The sequence below is a fragment of the Alexandromys fortis genome, unplaced genomic scaffold, assembly GCF_014885135.2.
Source record: "Alexandromys fortis isolate MF-2015 unplaced genomic scaffold, M_Fortis_MF-2015_v1.1 scaffold_28, whole genome shotgun sequence".
NCBI lineage: Eukaryota > Metazoa > Chordata > Mammalia > Rodentia > Cricetidae > Alexandromys > Alexandromys fortis.
In genome coordinates, this window is record NW_026067901.1 from 11,995,651 (window position 1) to 12,006,621 (window position 10,971).

At 50.5% G+C, this 10,971-nt stretch overlaps 1 protein-coding gene across 3 annotated transcripts in view; it reads right to left on the reverse strand.

Moving 5' to 3' along the window:
• Gramd4 (GRAM domain containing 4) overlaps positions 1–10,971 on the reverse strand; it is a 76,861-nt gene that overhangs the window by 47,009 nt on the left and 18,881 nt on the right. Inside the window, exon 1 of one of the 3 annotated variants that reach the window (XM_050128467.1) lies at positions 2,075–2,141. The exons of the other annotated variants lie outside the window; for them this stretch is intronic. The gene's annotated coding sequence lies outside the window, so the exon portion shown is untranslated. Of the gene's footprint in view, positions 1–2,074; positions 2,142–10,971 lie in introns of those variants that run through there. 3 annotated transcript variants of the gene reach the window in all.

Sequence of the window (10,971 nt, forward strand, 5' to 3'; positions counted from 1 at the left end):
CACCTATACCCCTGGTGCTGCGGGGACTGGTGGCAGTAGGCACACTGGGGCTTGCTGATTGCCAACCTAACTCTAGCATTAATGACAAGACCTTGTCTCAAGGAACTAAGGTAGAGTATGACAGAGGACATCTGATGTCCTCCCCTGGCTTCTGCACATGCGTGGGTACATGACAAGCATGTGGGTGCACACACAAATAAAAAGAAAGCGAAAAAGAAGAAGAAAGGAAGATAGAAAGGTAGAGATAGAGAGGCAAGGTAGAGGGTCAGCAACCTGGCACCAACCTCCTTTTGTTCTCGGAACACCCAGCCCTGTTTCTGCTGCTAGAGGCTGCAGAGAAGGGGGGTGGGGGAGAGACTGCCATGAATGCAGGAGGGTATGCACCTGGGTGGACACAGGCTACCTAGAGGCTGAAGAAGGCAAGAAGCATGCTTTTACATGGACTTCTTGGCTCCATGAGGGCTCCCTCAAGAGGGTTCCCCGGACTGAGACTCTGGAGTTCCTTGGAGCTAGGGTCAACTTCTCTACTAAGCTGCAGCAAGCAAATGAGAAAAGGAGACAAAGGTGCCCATCCAGCCTGCCACCACCCAAAAGAAGGCACGGCAGGCTGGCTACCCACGGGAGCTGAGGCTCCCAGCCACCTGCTCAGCTCCACACCTGGGGTCCTGCTGAGCTGTTCACACAGGTACTGAAGGGAGAACCAGGACGTGTAGACTCTCCCCAAGTATGGAGAATTGGAGGGCCTCTTCCCAGCCCCTCCGCTCCCCTTTTGATACCCCTTAGTTCCTTCAAAAGGATGAACTCTTCAGGCTTCAGCGGCAAAGGACCAAAACTCAAGTCACCAGAGACAGGTCCCTTCTGACCTTCCCAGAGACATCTGCCACCCCCACACTGGCATCCCCTGCTAGCTGGAACACCGTCCCAGGGTGACCGTACCTCAATGCCAGCTGCAAAGGCCCTGTTTCCAGATGACATGAATTTGGAGGCCACTGTTCAACTACACACGTCACCTGGATTACAAAGGACGAAGCCTGGACCAAGGCTGCCTGGGGCTTCCGACCCCCCAAGGCTGGGTGTTGATGCAACGGGCAGAAGGAAGAAGCATTGCCCACCAAGCCAACATTGTGCTCAAGTCTCCCTTCTACCCTGATTTCAGCTACCATGTATCCTCCACAGGCCACTCCGAACCTCACTATGTACAACTGACCACCATGGAAGGAGGTGACTCTTTGGCCTATAGCCTAGTTATTCTCCCTACAGCAGGACCCTCTCATGAGTCCACAGGATCCCTACGTACCCCACATACCCCACGTGTACCCCAGCCCTCCTTGCAGCTAGCTCCCTCACACCTGTTCCCTTCATCCTGTCAAATTCTGTGTAGTGAGGTGGCACTTCCTGAGATGGGACACTTCCTTTGCTGGCTCCTTTGGTGACACTAGGTTCTCAGGTAGCCTCTCCATCCCTCCTCAGACTTCTCCCAAGGCTGCACCAGACTGCCTTGACTGACTGACCTGGAGGGGCGTGTGCCTTTCTGTCAAGACAAGGCAGCCTCAAATGAGCAGATGCCACCAGGAGCTCAATGCCCCCCATAAGTCACAGACTCCCTCAAGGAAGTGACACACACTCAGAGTGCACTCTGCCACGCCATCAGCTGGGCCGTTCCTGCATTCTATCTGGAAGGAGGCGTGTTTAAGCACACCCCCAGCTACAACTATGCAGGGGCATGTTTCAAGGACACATGTAGTTGCCAGCCTGAGAGCTAGGCTTGGCACCAAAGGTTTGGCTGATCTAGGATCTGCAGGCCCCAGCAGGGAAGGACAGTGGGTGCTCTCTAGGCTCCTCCAGCTTGGGTGGCACGCTGCCAGCTGCCCAGACCCGCAAGTGAGCCCTGGAGTGTTACCACACACTGCACTGGCAAGCCCTGAATGGCTTCCAGACGCACAAAGGAGGCAGTGTCTGAGAACCCCGGACTTGGGAACCACAAAGGGCTTTATTTCCCTTTCCAAGCCCAGGACTAAGAAAATAAAAGCGGCTGCCAGTCTCAGCACTTGGCCTGAGAGCAGCTCTGGCTCACCTTCCTCCAGCCGAAGCTCCGCTCTGAATTCAGAGTCTGAGTTTGGATACACAGATCTAAAACCCACGGCTCACAAGCTGAGGCCCTGCCACACTCTTCAGCCCTCCTTATCTGGTAGCTCTCCCACAGATCCTGGGATAAACCACATCCTCTTTCCCATTGGACGCCAACCCTTGCTCCTGCATAACAATCCCAGGGGCCGCCAGCTGCAGAGCAAGACTGAGCCACCTGGCCCTCAGCCAAAGCTCTGTCTTCTTGGGAAGGTGGCCCCTAAGCCTCGAGAACATGAAGGGGGGTAGACTTCCCATGGTCAGGCAATCACATCAGTCAGCCGTGTAAAACACCGGCCCCTCAGCAAAACAGCCATTACCATTACCGTCGTCAGCAAAGTATCTGAGATGATTTGCAAAGATCTTCTGATGTAGGTGGGTCTTCTGTTTTGTGTTGATTTCATTGGTTAAATAAAGAAACTGCCTTGGCTCTTTGATAGGACAGAAAATTAGGTAGGCGGAGTAAACAGAACAGGATGCTAGGTAGAAGGCAGTGAGGCAACCACCATGAAGCTCCAGCCCGAGATGGATGTGGGTTAGAATCTTCCCAGTAAGCCACAACCCCATGGTGATACACAGATTACTAGACATGGGTTAAAGCAAGGTATGAGAGTTAGCCAAGAAGAGGTTAGAACTAATGGGCCAGGCAGTGTTTAAATGAATACAATTTGTGTGTGTTATTTTGGGTGTAAAGCTAACCATGCGGGAGCCAGGCAGGACAAAAAGCAGACCTGCTTGCCTCATCTCTACAATCTTCCTTCACAGAAGAGGGTGGAGAGGGTCCCTAGAGCCTCACCTCAGATTCCAGCAACTCCCTCCTCCCCTAGCTACAAGTAATTCAGCCCAAGCTGCAGGTGGTCCTTCTGTCTTGGGAGGTGAGAGTAAGCTTATACAGAGTAACAAAGCCTAATTGAAAGGGAGACTCCTTTTATTCAGGAGAAAATGTCATCTGTTCTGGACTCAATTCCCAGCACACACGTGGCAGCTCACAACCATCTGTAAACTCCAGCCCCTAGAGAATCCAACGCCCTCTTCTGGTTTTCTAGAGGCACAGCATGAACATGGTACACAGACCGACATACATGCAGGCAAACATTCATGCACATAAAGCAAACAAGGCCAAGTACATAATGATTCTGCTTGTGTTCAAGCTTCCAGCTCACAGGGACTTTTGGGTGGCTTAGCTGTTTCAAGGTCACCCACACTCTTGTAGGCAGTAACCCTTCTCCCATATGCTTAAGTAAGCCCAATAAACTCATTGGCTCACCAGGTTGGACTTTGGCAGAACTGTTCTGTTTTGTCACTGGTGGCCTATATGAGGCAAGTTATATTTCTCTCCAAGAAAATGTCATGAAGTAACTGGAAGGGAGAGGGTGGAGCAACAGAGGGTTCTGAGACTTTGTATGGTAAATGGGGTCAAGGATCAATAGGCAAGACAGGTTCTAATCCACATCCCAACCCTACCTATGGCTTGCTGACTGCCCTGACAATAACAGACACAAGAACCCCAACATGCACAGAAAGCTACCAACCAGCACATTTCCCTAAACCAACATGCATCCCTGAAGCCAGGGCCCCTCTAGGGTATTACCCAAGATCCTGTCCATACACCGCCATTTGCTCCTGGCCACTGTCATTCCAGCACCAGGTTTGGGATGTTGCCTCATACCTTATGGGCTTCAGGTCTGCCCAGGCTCAAGGTGCATCAGGAAGCCACCTCCTGAACTCTAGATTCATACCGTGGTCCTGTAAGCTGTGCAACTGAGGGGACCCCAAATGCACCTGACTTGGGGACCTGAATGTTAAGCTGGCCTTGTTGGAGAAGGTGTAACATGGGCAGGCTTTGAGATTTCAAATGCCCAAACCATATGGGCGTAGTGTGCATGCCTTTTACCCCAGCACTTGGGATCTCTGTGAATTCGAGGCCAGTTTCATTTACACAGTGAATTCTAGGACAGCCAGAGAGAGTTACATAGTGAGACCCCGTCTTAAAAAAATAAAAATTAAATAACAACAAGAAAACCAAACCGTACACCATTCCCACTTAGTGCTCCCTGCCTATGGATCAAGGTGTAAGCCCTCAGCTACTGCTTCAATGCCATCCTGCCTGCTTGCTGCTGTGGTCCCAGCCATGATGGTCATGGCTAACCCTCTGAAACTGTGAGCCCCAAATTAAACACTCCAGGGTCACTGCACAGAGCCCAGACAGAAGTCCTGTAGCCGAGCCAGGCAGTGGGGACAATGGCATGTTTAGAAATCCCAACACTGTCCTCACCTCCCCCAGGCCTCCAGAGTCCCCAAAACCAAGGGGTCTGATTCCAAGCAGGGAGCTTTCCTCCAGTTTTCAGAGAACACAACCCTCTTTGCAACTTCGGCAAAGCAGCTACAATCGGAATGTCGCTGACAAGTACAGTCACTTCAGAACGTCTGCCCCTTGCCTGAGGGCCAGCATCTCACCCGCTGGCCCCATTCTCAGTTGACAAGAACAAGCTCCCCAACCATCCAACCCCCCCCCCCCCCGCCGCATACATTGGATCTCCTTTAGTCTCCTGGTCGCCACACTGAAGGTTGCTACTGCTAATCCAACTGACAGATGGGGAAACTGAGGCTTGAGAAGGCAGGCAGGGTAAGAGGTCCTACAAGTTGATCCCAACACACTCCAGAGCTCCACGCCCAGACATCCTTCCCAGTATAGCCCTCCACTGACACACCCACCACAGGTCCCTGGGCCTTTGAGACAGACAACTCAGTGGGAACCTAACAGAGCAGCCACACATGGGCTCATTTAAGAAAATGCAGCTAACAGGAAAACCTGCATTTCAGCAGGTAATTAAGCAAAAACCCCTATTACGTAAGTGACAACACTCGGTGACAGGAAACCTATGCAAGAATTCCTCACTAGCGAAGCATTCTTTTACCAATTCCAGTCATCCTCCAAGCAACCAGGAACAGGGAGGATGGAACCAAGGAGACATCTGGAGGAGACACCTTCTACAGTTCCTAGATACAGCTTGCCTCCCTTCCCCGGCCCACATTCCAGAAAGCAGACTGTAGCAGCACCCTTGATCTGAGAGCGTGCAGCTCTCTGCGCTCACGGGGCTCCACAGAGGGTGCTGTGCAAAGCCCAGTGCCAGGTGGGATGGGGGCCATCTAGCCCCTGCCCAATTACCTGTCACAGTGCCAACAGGCATGGCTGCATGTGTGTCGACAAACATTTACAATGCCAGGGGGGATGCAGGTAGCTGTATACACCTTCTGTCCCAGACCAATGTATCTATAAAGAGCAAGACACCCTCACAATGGTCCTAGGAGTTACTGAGCCACTAAATGGTTGGGCAGGCCAGCAAGAACCTCAGCCCTGCAACCGGCACTAGGGTTCTACTTTCGAAGGCCTGAGGAACACACATCCTGAAGGAAGGGAGCAAAGCCCAGGGGTGCTCTACATAAACCCAGGCTATAGAGACAGGAGAAGTCAGAACGAGCTCACATGCCACCTGCCACTCACTCTCATCCCACCTGAGCTGTGTGCTGGACCTGAGGCCAGAGCCTACAAGAACAGCATCAGCCATGGGTACCGGGAGGAAAGCCAGAGTGAAGAGTCACAGTGCCTGGGGTGACAGGGGCTGTGTCTTACTCTCCCAGTCGGGCCCGCAGTTAGGAAGGCAGCATGAGATCCAGACCAGACCAGGACAGGATGGCCAGCCGCTTGAGGGTTCAGGCAGAGGCCGGTCTACCCAGGATTGACCAGCACCTTCTAAGAGATCCAGCTGGCTCCTCTACTCATGGTGGTAGGCATATGTAGGACACCCGATAGTCAACAAGGCCCATCAGGGCATTGGATCAAGTACCACCACCTGGAGACTCCGGGCCTTGTTCCCAGACCCCTGCACAACTTCCATGTCCCCAGGGCACGCTGACTGGTCAACTGGATCCAATGTTTGTTGACCTAGCCAGTCTCCCAGTGTGCATCTCTGCAGGAGTTACGTAGAGGATTTGAAACACTCCCTTCTGCAGGGAGGAGGGAGGTTGGTGAGACAAAAGCTAATGAAACTTACACAGTTCAAAAAGTTCAAAGACTCGCAAGGTCCCTCCCGGAGGTGATAGAAGCGGCATTTTCTGGGCAGTGGAGACTTTCCAATTGGCCAAGCTGCCTGCGCTGTGCAGGGAACTCCCAGCGTGGTAGCTTTTCTGAGTCATCACCATGCTAGGGTGGGCTTTTTGATGGTGCAAATGCCTTTGAGTCTCCCCTGCTCCTGTAAGTAACCCCAATAAACCCACTGGCTCACTACGCTAGTTCATGTCTTTGGTCTACCGTCCATGCCTGTATCTGAGGTGAACAGAAGTTGGCTCATGTCTCCCCATACACAACCAGACACAAGTATTGAGTTGGAAGCTCCACCCCAGTCCCCACTCAAGCTCTGCCCCCTTTGAGAAAGCCCACCAAGTGGTGACTCCTCCCCCACAGCTGCTCAAGATCATGCCTACAGGCTATTAAAGACCCAGACTCTAGGGCTGGAGAGCTGGCTCAGATGTTAAGAGCACTGGCTCTTCTAGAGGTCCTGAGTTCAATTCCCAGCAACCACATGATGGCCCTCAGACATCTATAATAAGATCTGGAGCCTTCTTATGACATGTGCATATATAATAAATAAATAAGCTTTAAAAAAAAAAAAAAGACCCAGACTCTAGACCTGTCATGTGATTTCTCTCCTATCTTTTCTGAGATAACCTGGGAGTTGCTTTGCTCTGTTCATTAATTCAGCTGGACTCGACGGATTGCATTGGTGGAGAAACCCACAACCGGGAATTTTCAAAATACTTATCAATAAGGGCTAGCTAGCATCGGGTGGGTGGGAGCCAGGTTGAGTTGAGAGCTAGCCCAGTGAGCCCCTAACTGAACCAACTCCAGCCTTAAACAGCTTCCCAGGTAAACAACCTGTGAGCACCAAATGAGCTCCCCCCCCCCCCCCCAGCTCCTCCGGCTTTTCTCAGCTTGGCTCAGCTGTAGCCAGAGGCCATGGCAGCCTGAGACACAATGGGGCTTAGACCGAGCCCTGAGTAAGTACAGACCCAGCACTACCAGTGAAACTGCTACCAAACATTATATGTCTAAAGCAACACGTGGCAAGGAGACAGTTCCCACCTGCCTGGCAGCCGGGGACCCCTCAGCACCCTTCGCTTGTGGTCTCCGCTTTAAAACTCAAGTCCCACAAATAGGAGAAAAACTGAAAAGCAACTACAAAGCCCTGCAGGTATGCCTGACACCTACAGCCCGCACAGCTAAAGCCTGCATGATGCAATCGCTGCTGGCTTTAAGGCAGAGTCTTCTGGTGGCCTGAGGGCAAGGTGGCAGGAAGACGCTGTTCCAGGGAGAGCTAGACTGCAGGGGCGGCTCCTGGCCAGCCAGAAAAGAAATGAAGTGCGTGAGGGCCACCGCTCAGGAGCACTGCAGACAAGCGCCTAGTAGGGCTTCTGGGCGCCTGCTAGGCCAGGCGTGCTGTTGGTTATTTTAAATTGCCCTTGTTTAAGTCAAGATCTCCTGCTGGAGTCCAGGCTGACCTGTAATTCACTCTGTACCCATGTTAGCTCCAAACTAGCAGCAATCCTTCTGCCGTAGCTTCCAGAATGCCAGGAGTATAGGCATGAGCTTTAGGCACACTTGAGTTCTGGTGCTGGGCGAGCGCAAGGTGAGAGGTCTCAGTGAGGAGAAGAGGGGTCCTGGCCTGAGTGACAACCAAGGAGGGCCACCCTACAAAAGGTGGGAAAGAGCCAGCTGGTGGATGTGCAGGGAAGGGAATGGCCAGGGTCCTCTTACTAAAACAAACCAGAGAGGAAATGGCAGAGGCAACTTCTGTCAAGGATCATCTCGTTCCAAGCACAGCATGGGGCCCCAAGTGACCCGTGACCCACAGAGGAGAAATGGCAGTGGTTCCCCCAGCTGACCTGTGACTCAAGAAGAAAGAAGGCAATAGTTCCCCCAAGTGACCTGTGTCCCATAGAGGATAGAAGACAGTGGTCAAGATTCAGGAAACAGGGTTGGGCAGTGGTGGTGCACACCTTTAATCTCAGCACTCAGGGGACAGAGGCAAGCAGATAGCTCTGAGTTTGAGGCCAGCCTGGTCTACAAGAGCTAGTTCCAGCACAGGCACCAAAGTGGGGGGAAAAAAAAGATTCAAGAAACAAACCGGAACACAGAACCCAGCAGACAGCTCAGGGTTCATCTGGGAGGCTCAACCAGATTCCATGGGGCAGTAGAGGTGGCAGGAATTAGCCATAGGTAATCACGCCGTCCAGCCACCAACAGTTCAATGCCAACTACACCCTGCCGGAGACAAGCACCTGCTTGGTACTTCTCAGGCCGTGCCTCAGTGAAGCCCACGGCAGCAGTGTTCCTGACTCCTCTTCTCTGTCTTTAGACGTGGCATGGACTATTTTAAGAAATGAATAAAGAGGACTTGGGGAAGGAAGCCACAGTTACCACGAGGCAGAAGATGGAATCTGGCCTTGCTGCTCTAGGACTCCTCTGGGGCCAAGCCAAGGTGTGAGCCCGGGTGTGAGGCACAATAAGTGGTATGTGTGTGTGTGTGCACGCGCACACACAGTCACAATCACAGGGGACCATGGAAAGCATCAGGAAGGAGGTCCCTGTAAGACTGAAAGCCTCAGTGACCCAGCAAGCTAATTTCTGAGTTCAGGTGCAAGAGAACGAAAAACAGGGGCGGAGGTGCCCGTATACCTCTGTCCCTAGCAGAATACCCCCAGAGGTGAACATGGCCATATTCCCCCTGCCCATCACAGGGGACCCTGTGGAGAGCTACAGGGATGCTGGTGCCCCTCTTCACTGTTTTCCTCATCATTTTTGTAAGTGAACATGTGTTATGTATGCTGACATGTAATGGAGCTGTGGTGGACATTCTTCAATAAGTTAATAAATATTTTAAAGTAATTTCTGGTACAAGAGGTAGCCACAAACACAACCCACATAAACACAGCCCTGGAATATCCTCAGCCCCTGAAGGCTATAAAGGAACCAAGCCCAAGCAGGAAGGAGTGGGAGGCAGGAGGGGTGGAAAGCAGCCTCAGAGGCCTCCCAGATAGATACTAGGCAACCACTGGACAGCTCACCAGTGGCCTCTGACCCACCACCTAGGTCTTGGGAGGCCGAAGCTGGTCCCACAAGGATAATCTGGGAGAGGAGCCAGTGTAAGGAGGGTCTCACTTTAGAGTAGGAAGGCAGAGGAGACCAAGAACACCATTCCTGTCACAGGGCCACCTAGGGCAGCCATCTCCTTTCCAGTCACAGCCAGAAACAGCCCTGATCCATCTCTAAGTTACTAAGATATCAGGACCTCTAGTCTGCCTCGTGTACCTCGTAGAGGACCCAAGAGTCAGAGTAAAGGCTGGTGATTGGCTCCTTGTATAAACTTCACAGTGTGATCACTGTCCAGAGCACACACGGATAGGCAGAGCTTGGGAGAAGTTGGCACCGAGGGGCGAGGCCAAGGAAAGGTGGGTGTTAGCTGGAGGCAAGCAGGTGGCTTGGACAAAAACAGATGGTGCCAGGATGGAAACTAAGGGGGTGGAGAAAGCGTCAGGGCTAGGGCTCCTCCCTGTCCTAGCCTGTAGTCACTGTGCATAAGGGCTGCTGGAAAGGGAAGAAGTCATAGCTGGGATACCTCCAGGGCTTCAGTAACCCAACTTCATCTTCATTCAGGTTTTTATCCTGATATTTGACTCCCACATTTTATTAATAATAAAAAACTTAGATAAGCTCTTCATATGGCCATCCAGCCTAACAGACTACACCAGCCCAGACTTCAGATAAGCCCTACATTTTCCCATCACACCAAGACTAGACAACAGCTCGCTCTCCCAGAACTTGACCATGATCTCAATTTTCTCAGAGTTCCCCAAAGATGTCATCGTCCCCCAAACAACAGGAAGTAATTTTAAGGACATGATGCCCACATTCCTAAAAGGTAGGGAGGGTGCTTTTCGCCATGTGATGGGTTATAGATGTTTATCATCATTTAGGGAAGTTGGTTGCAAATTGTTATTGGTCATGCTTAGGGAGGAAACCAGCAAAGATTAGATTCAGGGATCTTCTGAAAGGAAAAGGGGAGACATAGGAATAATAATAGGGGAAGAAAGGTGAATTGCTGAGTCTACTTTTAAACTAAAAAAAAAAGCAACTTCTAGTTTCAAATATTTTATACATTGGTATGAATTTTTGTATATTGATACAAATTTAAGGTTATTTTTGCTATTCTGTATATATGTTTCCACTCTTGTTTAAGGTATTTTTGTATATTGATACAAATTTAATGTTTTTTTGTTATATTGTATATATGTTTCTACTCTTGTTTAAAGTATTTTTGTATATTGATACAAATTTAAGGTTAGTTTTGTTGTACTGTATATGTTTCTACTCTTGTTTCAGGCATTGCACCTCTGCATCACATTAAACAATGTAATATAAAGTTCTATTTTCTTGAAAATTATTGTGACAAATTATTTCGGGATAATTAAGAAATGCAGGTTAGGGGGCTGGAGAGATGGCTCAGCAGTTAAGAGCATTGCCTGCTCTTCCAAAGGTCCTGAGTTCAATTCCCAGCAACCACATGGTGGCTCACAACCATCTGTAATGAGGTCTGGTGCTCTCTTCTGGTCTGCAGGCATACACACAGACAGAACATTGTATATATAATAAATAAATATTTTTTAAAAAAGAAGAAATGCAGGTTAGTAGTTAGTCATCTATAAAAATCAAATTTGTGGCCATGTTAGGTATGTTTTCAAGGTCAAAGAGAGATGTATTTTAGATAGATAGATGGTCTTCAAACACTT